Source organism: Aquarana catesbeiana, linkage group LG09, assembly GCF_042186555.1.
Source record: "Aquarana catesbeiana isolate 2022-GZ linkage group LG09, ASM4218655v1, whole genome shotgun sequence".
Lineage (NCBI taxonomy): Eukaryota > Metazoa > Chordata > Amphibia > Anura > Ranidae > Aquarana > Aquarana catesbeiana.
The window spans coordinates 189,112,603-189,128,769 of record NC_133332.1 but is presented as its reverse complement, the minus strand read 5'-3'; positions in this window follow the sequence as shown (position 1 = coordinate 189,128,769).

Below are 16,167 nucleotides of genomic sequence, written 5' to 3'. Positions count from 1 at the left end.
CACTCCGCCATATGGATAGGTGTCAGAAATAGGCGGAACCGGCTGGCCAGGATTCCAAATGTGTTCTCCACCACTCTTCGGGCTCTGGCCAGCCGGTAATTAAAAACCCTCTCTTCCGGAGTGAGGGTCCTCATCGGGAATGGCTGCATCAGGTGGTCCCCCAGCGCAAATGCTTCATCAGCAACGAACACAAATGGGAGTCCTTCCACATTGTCCTCTGGAGCTGGCAAGTCCAAGCTGCCATTCTGGAGATGCCTGTAGAACTCCGTCTGGGCGATCACTCCACCATCGGATATCCGGCCATTCTTCCCCACGTCCACATACAAGAACTCGTAATTAGCCGACACCACCGCCAACATCACTATACTATTAAACCCCTTGTAATTATAATAGTACGACCCCGAGTTGGGTGGTGGGACGATGTGGATGTGTTTCCCATCAATTGCCCCTCCGCAGTTAGGAAAGTCCCACCGCTGGGCAAAGTGGGAGGCCACAGTCTGCCATTCCTGTGGCGTGGAAGGAAACTGTTGAGGAAAAAACAATAAACATTACTATTTTTACTCTGAAACATGGCAAGCAGATTAGACACAAACATTATGGGGCAACCTCCAGATAGCATTTATTAAGGGGAATTTAACAAGGCCAAAGTATAAGGTACACCTATCATATTCCCCCTCCCCCCCTCTCATGGGCCATTTCTAACATTATAGGGGGTGTGTGGAAATCTTGGACAGGTAACCCTCTCCACTTCATTGAGAGATGAATGCCTAAATAATGGGTATTACTTGGAACAGCCCCTCCTTAGTTACACTATTGGCAGACCACTGGACAGGTAAGAAGTGTCAGAATACAAAGATATAAATACACATTGTACACATTTGAGGACATTTGGACATTCTGCTATTACCTATCAAGATAATAATAGGATACAAAAACTTTAAACATTACCATTGGAAAGTATACAGGCAGGCCCTTGCACTACATGCTTTGTGGAATTCATCCATACATCTGACCAGCAAAGAGATGGGTATAGTGTGTATGGGTTTGGCAAAGTCAGCAGATAGATGATTGAGGATAGATAGAGAATTGGGATCAGCTGACTTAGCAGTTGGGGGTTGGGAGGGTTACTAAAAATTATTTGGGGACACCACAAAAAAAAAGCCTCTGGCACTCTGCCTGAATTTAAATCAAAAATAACATTTCCAAACATTTTAGGGGGTGTTTGGGGTAAAGCACTACTATGGAGCTGATAAAATACATTGTTAAGTGACTACATGAGGTGAATATAGGGCAGGAGACACCATGCTGGGGAGGTTATTGAAGGGCAAATATGTATGAAGGACATAAAATAATAATTACATAAAAATCCAGCATGCATGAGGACAAAGGGGACATTCACAGCATATTACAATCATGGTAATTAGGGAATGAGGAAAGAAATACAATATATTATCAAACATTCAATACAATAAAATGTGATATTAAAGGATAAAAATCTTACCTTCATATACTCCTGCAGGACCTGTATGATGGCAGAACAGGTCTCTGGGATAATGATACCCAGAGCCTGGGGGGAGATGCCTGTCGAGAACTTCAAGTCCTGCAGACTTCTCCCTGTGGCCAAATACCGCAAGGTAGCGACCAACCTCTGCTCTGGAGTGATGGCTTGCCTCATGCAGGTATCCTGCCTGCTGATATAGGGGGTCAGCGAAGCCAACAAACGGTGAAACACGGGGTCCGTCATCCTGAGAACGTTCCTGAAATCATCAGGATTATTCTCACGGATCTCACGGAGCAAAGGCATATGAGAGAACTGGTCACGCTGAAGCAACCAATTCTTGGTCCATGAACTCCTCCCCACCCTGTTCGTGGACTGGACTTGTGTCAAGGTCAGGACCCCAACACCAAGCCCCCACACAGCACGAACTCTACGAGGAGTACGCATACGAAACATGGCTAGAAAACGGTCGGCTGCTCAGAACGAAGTAACAGAACGCACTGAAGAACAGCAAGGCCTGTGAAGAGCGACCTGAAAAACAGCAACGAGCAGGCAAGATCACACAGAAAACTCCGATACGATCTGACTGCACGCACTAAAGAGCAGATACAAACCCACAAGCACAAACTGAACGGCAGAAAACGATCTGAAAGCCACGAGTCTGAAAAAGCGCGAATCGTCTCTCACCAAACTTTTACTAACACGAGATTAGCAAAAGGAGCCCAAAGGGTGCCGTGCTTGGTTCTGAACCGGCCTTTTCTAGTCTCATCGTACGTGGTGTACGTGACCGCGTGGTTGGCGATCGGAAATTCCGACAACTTTGTGCGACCGTGTGTAGGCAAAACAAGTTTGAGCCAACATCCGTCGGAAAAAATCCTAGGATTTTGTTGTCGGAATGTCCGAACAAAGTCCGACCGTGTGTACGCCCTATAAGACGTGCGGAGTAGTCTATATACTTCTATGTGAGTGCACATGCTTCTATATAGAAAAAACAAAAACAGAGTTCTGGAGGAGAGCATATAGACACATATTGGGCGTGAAAACCTGTGACCCTGACCTCCCACTTGGGAGACATACCACAATAGTGCACGATGGTAAATTTCCGAAGATTAAATTTCTCATTTTGGACCGTGTATACCCGGGGTCCAGAGGGGGCTACTGGAACAAGACATTGTTACAGTTGGAATCCCGTTGGATATACAATTTAAGAGCTACTCAACCCCCGGGCTTGAATGAAACCATATGGTTCAAGCTTTTCCTTGAAGGTTTCTCTTCAGGTGGCAGGGAACAGTAATTTTGACTGCTACGGATTACTAATCCGGCCTACAGCTATATAAACCATCTACTGGGCACTACTTCCCCAATATGCTACTAAGATGTCTCCCACCCCCAGCCATGACATTTAGCTATGCCTTATGTAATATACTCTAGCTGCAAATTATGCATGTATGCTTAGCGCAACTATTTTCCTTCCACAGTTTATGCCCGAAGAATAACTCTGGGACGTAATCTTTATGTACAATTTAATTCTACCATCCGCCACCCCAGTCCATACAACAGCTCGTAGTTAGATGGGTTGCCAACGTAAGGGGAAAGAACTACTCTCTTTCTCTGTTTCCCCTCCCCCCCTCCCCTCTTCCCCCCTCTTCCCCCCCTCCTCTTTATCCCACTTATATTCATGTTCTATCTCTTTGATGTTCATAATCTACTTTATTGAATGTACAACTTCACCCTATAAAATACTGTTTGTCAATGGCGTTTTCCTGTTATTTGTGGTAATTTTTTGCTATTTTGAATTCTGTGCACTTTTGTGCCTCTGTCCCACACTATATTAAAAATCTCTATTCAGCGACCTGAAACTCACCCGGCACACAAAGCCGCCTGAGCCTTTCCAGCTCACGGCAGCTCTATGTGAGGATACAGTGTAGTTCACACTGTCCTCCATCTTGCGACCCTGGCGGACATGCACAGTCCGCCGGGGAAGCTGGACGTGTCGGCGGGTGGAATGGGCGTAGCCACGTGTCGACGCTGATGCCTGTGCATGCGCGGTTGAGACTCGGGGGCGTTCGCTCCACCCGGGGGGCCATCCACGGCATGCCTGCCCCTCCTCTGCCATTGACAGTCAGCTGTTGCTCATTGGATCAGCAGCTGATTGGCGAGGAGGGCCATATATACCTGGACACTGCTCACACCGAGCGTCCGTTGCAGCCTGCAGGACGCCTTCGGCCTGAGCAGATGTCCAGCTATCTAATGTACAAAGTAAGTGAAACTCTATTACCATTATCCAATCTAGGCTCTATACAAGCACACTTTAATGTTAATGTCATCTCACCCTTCATATGTGTACCTGCTATGCAATAGGGTGCTACCTATCACTGAATGGCTTGATTCTCTTTTCTGTGAAAACAATAATGCCCCCCCCACTAATGTAGTTTATTTAAGAAACCCTCTCCCTCATTCTTTGACCTCCTGTTTTTTGTGTTAACTGGCCTGATTGGCCAGTCACACTATATACCATTTGTTTGTCCACTTTCTTAATACCATTTAATTAATACCATTTAATTAACGATAGCCCAGATTTATCCAAACTTCATAAGCTTTTCAGATACTTGAACATCTTTATGTTCTAAACTGTCAGCAACATTTAATTGGAGAGACCATATATTTACCTAATGGTTTATCCAAATTCCATTAGCTTTTCAGATACTTGCATATCTTTATGCTCTAAACTGTCAGCAACATCCAATTGGAGAGACCATATATTTATCTAATGGTATCTTATTATTACTCCTAGCCATTCAAGATATATCAAGCCTAGATCAGCTATCCTCTACATATTCTCTTGAATCCTCTACAGTAGCCCTATCAGGTATGTTTTACCTTTACTATTTGAGAATATGTTCTAAATTCAATTATATTTATTTATAGTCTCTGACCTTTGATTGGTCATCACATATCTACACTATTACATTTTGCAGGACCCGCCTTCGGCCTCAGTGGAGCTTCAGGTCCTAAACCCCTTTATGCCCTCTATCCTTGGGCTATCTCTTCAATTTTTGAGGAATCAAATTATTTATGTATACCTATACCTAGTAAAATCTTCATTACTATGCATGAAGTGACAACATTCTGGATACGCTAAACAACCTCTACCTACCACAATCAGGAACATGTTGGATAGACAGACAGCGTCAGTGCCTTTGTTTTTAATCGTTTTGGAATGCTAAGTCAGCTTACACAGTGCCAATGTAAGTGTAAATAAAATGAAAAGTATAGTATGTACTCATGTCTTTATGGTTTGGTATATTCACATGCTGACTATCCTTCTATCAATACATTGTCTCTAATTTAGAAATCTTTGTAAACCTGCATCCACCCCTGAGGAAGGAGGCTAAATAACTCCGAAACGCGTCGGGAGCAAATATATTGGTACCAACATCCCATATATGTATAAGCGCATGAGTCGCATTCCTTACAATGTTTTGTTATATTGTTTATTGATGTTTTTATGATGTTTTGAAATGAATAAACTATTGTTTATATACTACATACGTTCTCTACGTCTTTCCACATGTGCCTTTAAAGTCCACCATTAGGGGAATTTTCTCTTCGTTTGGTCACTAAATTTTAGGATGTGGCACAATTTTGCAGTTAATTGCCGATCTACAATTTTTGCTATAGCTTTTGCGCAAAGCAATCAATATATGCTTATTGTGATTTTTTTTACCAAAAATATGTAGAAGAATACATATCGGCCTAACCTGAGCAAGAAATTTTTTATTTTTATATATTTTTTGGGATATTTATTATAGCAATTGCTTTTTTCAAAATTGTCACTCTTTTTTTGTTTATAGCACAAAAAATAAAAACCGCAAAGTTTTAATTCTAATTGTGTGAGAGGGAGGGGGAGGAGCTAGGTGCAAATAACTTGCTTTACTGGAGGAACGTTTTCTTTAAAGTGGATGTAAACCCAATTCATGAAATTTGAGCTGGGCACATATATCTGAAGTGTTTTTTTTATCTCTCTTCAAAGAGCTAAGTCCCATAGCTCTCTCCTGACTAGTTCCTCTGTTATTAGCCTGATAACTCCTGACAAATTCTCAGACACATCAGATAAAAGCAGCCTGAAATTTGTGTCCTGGGAGGTTGCTATAAATAGATTAGCAGGCAGTTGGCCCTGTTACAAAACACCTCTGAGAGTCTCTGCCTATGTGGAGGAGAGGGGGTGTGTGCCTTTCCTCCAATAAACTGTTTTAGCTATCTTGACTGTATGCCCTGACATCACACTCTCTATTAAACAGGAAGAGGAAATTTCCTAACACGATCGGAACTTTCTAAACAGTATATAAATGTGAAGACAGCAGATATACATGTAAACCTTATGTAGGAAGATTTGTTTCATCCCTGTGTATCATCTGAGGCTGTTCACTTCACTGGGTGTATTCAGGGTTTACATCCACTTTAAGCTATTACTTTAATGCACATCTACTGTCAGGTTGTGTTATCATTTACAGTGGTGGCAAAAATTGTGGACACGTTTGGAAATGTTAATGTTTTGCAACTTTGTAGGTTTATAGGAAATGTTATTTTGCACCAAATGCAAATTTGGTGCAAATGGATTAAAGGTTATGGGTGAAGTCCAAATATAGAAAAAAAGAAAAGAAACTGCACTAAGATGTGTAACCACAAAATAACTGTAAAAAATGGAAGCAGTGATTATCCCGTGTAACATCAAACAATGAAAAGTATGGAAAAAATATAGAACCGCGCTAAATATGACCACATCCATATGAACTAAAACACAGTGCTGTGTAAGTCCAGAATTAAGTGATAAACCTAAAGTATATATCCGTGGTTAATATGGTCACACGGTGCCAAAAACGATATTAGAAACAGTATGAAAAACCCAATATAAATAAAAATTGTAAATGGGGACCCAATAAGAGAAATTACAGTGGGGACGGAAAGTATTCAGACCCCCTTAAATTTTTCATTCTTTGTTATATTGCAGCCATTTGCTAAAATCATTTATGTTAATTTTTTTCCTCATTAATGTACACACAGCACCCCATATTGACAGAAAAACACAGAATTGTTGACATTTTTGCAGATTTATTAAAAAAGAAAAACGGAAATATCACATGGTCCTAAGTATTCAGACCCTTTGCTCAGTATTTAGTAGAATCACCCTTTTGATCTAATACAGCCATGAGCCTTTTTGGGAAAGATGCAACAAGTTTTTTTCACACCTGGATTTGGGGATCCTCTGACATTTCTCCTTGCAGATCCTCTCCAGTTCTGTCAGGTTGGATGGTAAACGTTGGTGGACAGCCATTTTTAGGTCTCTCCAGAGATGCTCAATTGGGTTTAAGTCAGGGCTCTGGCTGGTCCATTCAAGAACAGTCACGGAGTTGTTGTGAAGCCACTCCTTCATTATTTTAGCTGTGTGCTTAGGGTCATTGTCTTGTTGGAAGGTAAAACCTTTGGCCCAGTCTGAGGTCCTGAGCACTCGGGAGAAGGTTTTCGTCCAGGATATCCTTGTACTTGGCCGCATTCATCTTTCCCTCCATTGCAACCAGTCGTCCTGTCCCTGCAGCTGAAAAACACCTCCACAGAATGATGCTGCCACCACCATGCTTCACTGTTGGGACTGCATTGGACAGGTGATGAGCAGTGCCTGGTTTTCTCCACATATACTGCTTAGAATTGAGGCCAAAAAGTTCTATCTTGGTCTCATCAGACCAGAGAATCTTATTTCTCACCATCTTGGAGTCCTTCAGGTGTTTTTTAGCAAACTCCATGCGGGCTTTCATGTGTCTTGCACTGAGGAGAGGCTTCCACTCTGCCATAAAGCCCCGACTGGTGGAGGGCTGCAGTGATGGTTGACTTTCTACAACTTTCTCCCATCTCCCGACTGCATCTCTAGAGCTCAGCCACAGTGATCTTTGGGTTCTTCTTTACCTCTCTCACCAAGGCTCTTCTCCCCTTTCTAGCTTAGTTTGGCTAGACGGACAGCTCTAGGAAGGATTCTGGTCGTCCCAAACATCTTCCATTTAAGGATTATGGAGGCCACTGTGCTCTTAGGAACCTTAAATGCAGCAAACATTTTTTGTAACCTTGGCCAGATCTGTGCCTTGCCACAATTCTGTCTCTGAGCAGTTCCTTTGACCTCATGATTCTCATTTTCTCTGACATGCACTGTGAGCTGTAAGGTCTTATATAGACAGGTGTGTGGCTTTCCTAATCAAGTCCAATCAGTATAATCAAACACAGCTGGACTCAAATGAAGGTGTAGAACCATCTCAAGGATGATGAAGAAATGGACAGCACCTGTGTTAAATATATGAGTGTCACAGCCAATTGTCTGAATACTTAGGACCATGTGATATTTCAGTTTTTCTTTTTTAATAAATTTGCAAAAATGTCAACAATTCTGTGTTTTTCTGCCAATATGGGATGCTGTGTGTACATTAATGAGGAAAAAGAAATTAACTTAAATGATTTTAGCAAATGCCTGCAATATAACAAAGAGTGAAAAATTTAGGGGGTCTAAATGCTTTCTGGTAAAGACAAGAGTGGAATTTAAAAAAAATGTAATTAGTTTATTTTTACAGCTAATAATTTACAAGGCTCTAAAGTTATAAAAATATCTAATAGTGCAACATTGACCTTTGAAAATAAATTTGGGGATCAGGAAAGTTTTTTTAACCTATGTGATAAAATTGGCAAAAGTTGCTTAAGTAGGTTGGATCATTTATGTTGTCTTCCTCTGGACCAAAGCTGCAGAATTATGAAATGTTAAAGCTAATCTCCAGATTTAATCTAACTTTAAATTGTTTATTTGACCCAAGCTGTAGAACCTGTATGTACTAAAAGAATTCAGTTTGTTTTTCAATTGAGTTGTGCAGTTTATAGGTCACATTAAAGGTGGAAAAGGTTCTGAAATTATTTATCTTTGTTTCATTTTGTTTACATCACAGTAACCTGACATTTTACCCGGGTGTGTAGACTTTTTATATCCATTGTAGCCTCAGCTACATACAGTATACAGTACTGAGTTTTGGCAGCAAGGTAAGACCATCATTTCCACTCCTGGAACAAAATCAAGTTGTGCTCAGCCATTCAGAGTAAGCTTTGTATTCTGTGAATGAATACCAAGCTTCCTCTGATTGGCTGAGGTGGAGAGGCAGGCTGATGAAGTCAAAAACTCCACCTTGGCAAATCAGTGGAATCTTTGCATTCTTTCATAGAATACAAAGCTTCCTCTGAATGGCTAAGTAGTGCTCAACCCGATGGCAAGGTCTCCTTCTGCTGCTGGAACACAGCACTGCAAACTGTATGTCGCTAAGGCTACATACAATTTTTACAACGCTCCCAGCCACTGCAACTTTTGGTAAAGTAAATAGTTTGTTTGGACATTTTTCTGTAAAAGGCGGACTTCGCTTTTAACCTTTAATTCATCACCCTCATAAGAGTCTTCTTCAAGAGCAAGTCAACATTTTCTGATTCGCAATGTGTTTGAATTGCATACATTATCTAAGGCAAAAACTGAAAAAGTTTGTCAACCACTACAGATGAAAAAGAATTTAATTAATAAAACATTGCCTATACATTTATATGTACAGATTTATGAATATGTAAGAATGTCAGAATGTATAAAATACCTGTGTTTGCCTACAAGCCTCACAAAATGCTTTCAGAGAGGCCTCAAAATACTCAGCAATCGATTCATAATAAATTAAAGGAAATCATGCCTCAAACTGTCCGGCCTTGGCTCCAGTTTAATATTTACTAATTATGTAAAGGTACATTTCCTGTGGTTTTATATTTGTTGCAATTAAAACACCTAATCGTTCATTATAATTAAGCTTTTGTGCTACGTTTAGTGCTCAGAAAATGATTACTATTGCTGTATATCAGAATTAATGACTCACTTATCACAGCCACTAGATTTACATTTTTCAATATTTGCAATAATCTGTCAAGGAAATACTTAACTGTTTGTAAGATCATATTCTTGAAGCAGTGCTAATGCCTCAGATCCAAAAGAAATGGCTGATTAAAAATTACTTTAAGAGCCTATCAAAAATCATTAGCGTGGTCATTCTTTTGTAGGGTGCTATTAATTAAAATGGATCCAAATTATGTTCAAGCATTTGTAACAGAAATTGTGAATGTTCACCTTACCGAATCATTTTGCAATTGCATAACTTTATTAAAAACAGCAGGCAACCTTTCAGGGTTATTATACTCTGCTGTATGTAAAAAATTCACAGGCATAATTTCTACTAAGTTTGAAGAGAATGAAACAAGATCCTAGTAGACCTAAAATACAAGTCTCATTTAGGAACACTAAAGCTACTAATATATTTAATCAGTGCTGGGACATTGTCATTCAGCGCCCAGGGCAAAGATGCCAAACTGCATCCCCCCCATGATGTGAGCACCTTATTGACTTGTGCAGCTGGGTTCTCACTCTCAGCTACCAACACACTTATCTCAATATCACTGCACAGCTCCAGGCCCACCATAAAGGTTTCATGTGTACCCCGAAGTGCACAGTGATGTCGTTGGACCTCCCTGCTGTGTGTTCTTTGCCTGTGTCAGTCTCCTTGCACTGACTGTAAATAGAACGGCCTCTGGGGGCCAATGAGCTAGATTAATTTAGTGATTTAGGTCTGCACCTTGGCAAAATCAATGGCAAAACTAGAATTAGAGATTATATACTCTAGAAAGAGCATGTTTGAAACATGGAAAGTATGCTTGGAAAGTTTGGCATAAAAAGAATGCTCACAGAGTTTGGTTGGAGTACCACGGACATGACAGCGGTGCTCATCAGAAAAAGAGGAATAACTCAAAATATCATCCAAATAAACCAGGATAAACCAACCAAGGAACTCATGGAAAATATAATTGATGAACTCCTGGAAGACAGCTGGGGCAAACAATAGGTCAAATGGCAGGACCAAGTACTTATGCCCTTCCCATTGTGTTAAAACTCGTCTTTCACTCATCGCCTTCCCAAATACATATCATATTATAGGCCCCCAGGAAATCCAGTTTAGTTAAAATTTGTGCTTCCTATGTCTGACTGAAAAGTTCTATAATAAAGGGCAATCGATATTTGTTGGGTATGGTGATTTTATTTAGGCCACTATAATGGATACAAGGCCACAAAGTCCATTCTTTTTCCTCAACAAAAAAGAAACCCACCCCTGCAGGGGACATGGACAGGTGGATGTGGCCATTCTTAAGACTTTCCTGGATGTAAGATTTCATAATTGCGGTCTGGGGTTTAGACAAAGGAAAAACACATACCCTAGGAGGAATGGCACCTTGCTGGAGGTCAATTAGACAGTCATATGGAAGCTCTGAGGCAGCCTTTTCAGAAAGGATGTCACTGAAATCTGCATAACAAGGCAGGGGAGGTGAGGCAGATTGACCATGAGATTAGTATGGCCCAGGCAATTCTGAAAGCAGGAGTGTGATTGGGAGGTGGTTTTGTCAGTGAACCAATTGATCTGGAGATTATGTAACTTTAACCTCTGGTGGAAAATTGGGATGCCGGTATCTCGGAATGTCTCTCTTGTAGGCATCAGTGTACCCTGATGGTTAATTATATGGCCTCTTCTAGGGTCTTAGGCATGGGGTATTGTACCAGTGTGTCCTTAACAGAATCAGCCAATCCCAACCTAAATTATCTCTTTAAGGCTGGGTTGTTCCATCTACAGTCAGGTCAAGTGGAACTCCAAGCAGTACCGCACCAACAAGCACACCCCTTGCCGCAGGGATCTGAGAAAAGATTCGGCTGTGTGAGCATGCTCAAGGTCCTCAAAAAGAATAAAGGATAAAGAAAATTTATCTGCAGAAGTTAGGATAGGAGCATCCACAGATAAACTGAAAGTCACCTTGTAGCATGGAAATAATTATCCATACCTCCTGGGCCTCAGGGCCTGTAGGGTGAGTACAGCTTACAACTAAGGACAAAACTGGAAAACAGGTGACAGTCCCCCAAAAAATGATTTGACTTTGAGGTCAGGGTGTGCATATACAAGTTTAGAGACTTGGCTGAGGCAGACGCAGGTATAACTCCTAAAACTTGGCATATCAGCTTGCACAGATCATCAGCAAACAGGCCTGCGCAAGATCCACAGCAAAGCAAGTAATAATCTTTATTACTTATTATTGTGATAATGTGATTTACAGCTTGATGCTTAGGTCAGGAATCATAGCTAGCGAGCGCTTCTCCTGCATTTAGCAGCCCCCATTCCCTAGAGGCAAGCTGGTCTACCGGTATTGATTGCCCCCACGTACACAGTACACAATGTTATAGTTCCATAAGACACTGGGACTGGAAAGGGTAGCTGAGGCAGGTTGACCAGGGCATGTGGTACTGCTGACTGAAGAGCATTTGTGTGACAGTTCAAGGTAAGAGCAGAAAAGGGTAATCTTTCTACCAATCTGATGTCAAGGCAGGCAGCAATCCTAAAGAGTAGTCAGTATGCCAAGAAGGGAGTCAGAATCCAGTGTCAGATATAGCAGATCTATACTCCTCCATTCATAGAGGCCATTAGTACAGCTTCTGTGAATAAAACATGATTTATGAATGAAGTGGGTGGACCTTTCAATCATCTTCCATTCATAGATCCTGTTTTATTTATAGAAGGAGCTGGAGAGAAAAAGTGGGCAACAGATGGTCAATGTCGGGCACTCTTGATGAGAGCTTGCAACAGCTCCTCAGTTCTAATGACCTCTGCCGTACCAGAAGATTACAGTGGTGGAGGAGGGGGGACATTGGAGATTTCAGATGCCCACTAAACTAGAAAAGAGATGCACAAGGAAAACATTAAACTGAATGTAAGTAATGTCCCTTGTTTTTATTTTGTATTTTTTTGTAGGTAATGTTAGGCTTTAAAGTGAGCGCCACTTAAGTAATTTGTTAACTGTTTGCGGGCCACAATGAAATTAAATGGTTTAGAATCTTGATTTTTTTTTAATAGCATAATGAACATTTTCCTCCTACAGCCACTGAATGCCAGCTGGAGGGAAAGGGGAAGAAGAAAGCTTTCAGCTGTTGCAGGTGGAAAATGGAGAGGATCATTTCCTGTATATGCCATCCCCCAGCCCCTCCTGTCCAAGTGTAAAGCAGAATGTGACAAGGAGACCACACAAGCCCCCTGGAGCATGGGGTGGGATCCCCATTGTGACAACAGTGGTTGGGGGTGTGGTAAAAACACATCTGAACTATGGGGTTTTTCCAACCCCCAAACCGCAAATGTAAACAAGCCCTTACTGTCCTGATTCCCTTATAGACTGCTTTCACACTGATGCACTGTGGTTTACTCACACCGCAGGTGCAGCACAGTGCACCTGTGGCTTTCCTGCGAGTTAGCTGTGCTTTGCCATATACTTCTTGTCAGGGATCTCGTGCAGCAGGTGCTCATTCTTATGCGCATGTTAGAGTCACGAGCATAGAAGTCCAAGATGAGCAAGGACTAGAATGCGGGAGTGTGCACACATCCACAGATTTCAGTGCCTAGCAGCCTGTTTAAACTGAAATTCTTGACATACAGTGGGGATGGAAAGTATTCAGACCCCCTTAAATGTTTCACTCTTTGTTATATTGCAGCCATTTTCTAAAATCATTTAAGTTCATTTTTTTCCTCATTAATGTACACACAGCACCCCAAACACAGAATTGTTGACACTTTTACAGGTTTATTAAAAAAGAAAAACTGAAATATCACATGGTCCTAAGTATTCAGACCCTTTGCTCAGTATTTAGTAGAAGCACCCTTTTGATCTAATACAGCCATGAGTCTTTTTGGGAAAGATGCAACAAGTTCTTCACACCTGGATTTGGGGATCCTCTGCCATTCCTCCTTGCAGATCCTCTCCAGTTCTGTCGGGTTGGATGGCAAACGTTGGTGGACAGCCATTTTTAGGTCTCTCCAGAGATGCTAAATTGGGTTTAAGTCAGGGCTCTGGCTGGGCCATTCAAGAACAGTCACGGAGTTGTTGTGAAGCCACTCCTTCGTTATTTTAGCTGGGTGCTTAGGGTCATTGTCTTGTAAACCTTTGGCCCAGTCTGAGGTCCTGAGCACTCTGGAGAAGGTTTTCATCCAGGATATCCCTGTACTTGGCCGCATTCATCTTTCCCTCGATTGCAACCAGTCGTCCTGTCCCTGCAGCTGAAAAACACCCCCACAGCATGATGCTGCCACCACCATGCTTCACTGTTGGGACTATATTGGACAGGTGATGAGCAGTGCCTGGTTTTCTCCACACATACCACTTAGAATTAAGGCCAAAAAGTTCTATCTTGGTCTCCTTGGAGTCCTTCAGGTGTTTTTTTAGCAAACTCCATGCGGGCTTTCATGTGTCTTGCACTGAAGAGAGGCTTCCGTTGGGCCACTCTGCCATAAAGCCCTGACTGGTGGAGGGCTGCAGTGATGGCTGACTTTCTACAACTTTCTCCCGTCTCCCGGCTGCATCTCTAGAGCTCAGCCACAGTGATCTTTGGGTTCTTCTATACCTTTCTCACCAAGGCTCTTCTCCCCCGATAGCTCAGCTTGGCCAGACGGCCGGACGGCCAGCTCTAGGAAGGATTCTGGTTGTCCCAAACGTCTTCCATTTAAGGATTATGGAGGCCCCTGTGCTCTTAGGAACCTTAAGTGCAGCAGAAATTTTTTTATAACCTTGGCCAGATCTGTGCCTTGCCACTATTCTGTCTCTGAGCTCTTCAGGCAGTTCCTTTGAGCTGTAAGGTCTTATATAGACAGGTGTGTGGCTTTCCTAATCAAGTCCAATCAGTATAATCGAACACAGCTGGACTCAAATGAAGGTGTATAACCATCTCAAGGATGATCAGAAGAAATGGACAGCACCTGAGTTAAATATATGAGTGTCACAGCAAAGGGTCTGAATACTTAGCACCATGTGATATTTCAGTTTTTCTTTTTTAATAAATCTGCAAAAATGTCAACAATTCTGTGTTTTCCTGTCAATATGGGGTGCTGTGTGTACATTATTGAGGAAAAAAATTAACTTAAATGATTTTAGCAAATGGCTGCAATATAACAAAGAGTGAAAAATTTAGGGGGGTCTGAAAACTTTCCGTCCCCACTAGGGATGAGCTTTGAGTTCGAGTCAAACTCATGTTCGACTCGAACATTGGCTGTTCGCAAGTTCGCCGAACAGCGAACAATTTGGGGTGTTCGCGGCAAATTCGAATGCCGCAGAACACCCTTTAAAAGTCTACGGGAGAAATCAAAAGTGCTAATTTTAAAGGCTTATATGCAAATTATTGTCATAAAAAGTGTTTGGGGACCTGGGTCCTGCCCCAGGGGACATGGATCAATGCAAAAAAAAGTTTTAAAAACGGCCGTTTTTTCAGGAGCAGTGATTTTAATAATGCTTAAAGTCAAACAATAAAAGTGTAATAATATCCCTTTATATTTCGTAGCTGGGGGGTGTCTATAGTATGCCTGTAAAGGGGCGCATGTTTCCTGTGTTTACAACAGTCTGACAGCAAAATAACATTTCTAAGGAAAAAAGCCATTTAAAACTACTCGCGGCTATTGCATTGCCGGTCCGACAATACACATAGAAGTTCATTGATAAAATCGGCATGGGAATTCCCCACAGGGGAACCCCGAATCAAAATTGAAAAAAAAATGACGTGGGGGTCCCCCTAAATTCCATACCAGGCCCTTCAGGTCTGGTATCTGGTATGGTTATTAAGGGGAACCCCGGCCAAAATTTAAAAAAAAAATGACGTGGGGGTCCCCCTAAATTCCATACCAGACCCTTCAGGTCTGGTATGGATTTTAAGGGGAACCCCTGGCAAAAAAAAAAACGGCGTGGGGTCCCCCCAAATATCCATACCAGACCCTTATCTGAGCACGCAACCTGGCAGGCTGCAGGAAAAGAGGGGGGGCGAGTAAGCATCCCCCCCTCCTGAACCGTACCAGGCCACATGCCCTCAACATTGGGAGGGTGCTTTGGGGTAGCCCCCCAAAACACCTTGTCCCCATTTTGATGAGGACAAGGGCCTCATCCCCACAACCCTGGCCGGTGGTTGTGGGGGTCTGCGGGCGGGGGGCTTATCAGAATCTGGAAGCCCCCTTTAACAAGGGGACCCCCAGATCCCGCCCCCCCGTGTGAAATGGTAAGGGGGTACAAAGAAGAAGAAGAAGATGAAGGAAGATAGAAGAAAGAAGAAGCATTTAAATAAAGGAATTGTCAAAAACTGTCTCTTGTCATTTTTAACATTTTTGACAGTTTTTTAGTGAAATGGTAGGGGTACTTTTGAACCCCCTTACCATTTCACACAGGGGGGTCCCCTTGTTAAAGGGGGCTTCCAAATTCTGATAAGCCCCCCGCCCGCAGACCCTCACAACCACCGGCCAGGGTTGTGGGGATGAGGCCCTTGTCCTCATCAACATGGGGACAAGGTGTTTTGGGGGGCTACCCCAAAGCACACTCCCAATGTTGAGGGCATGTGGCCTGGTACGGTTCAGGAGGGGGGCAGCTCTCTCGTCCCCCCTCTTTTCCTGCAGCCTGCATGGTTGCGTGCTCGGATAAGGGTCTGGTATGGATTTTTGGGGGGACCCCACGCCGTTTTTTTTTTTTTGGCGTAGGGTTCCCCTTAAAATCCATACCAGACC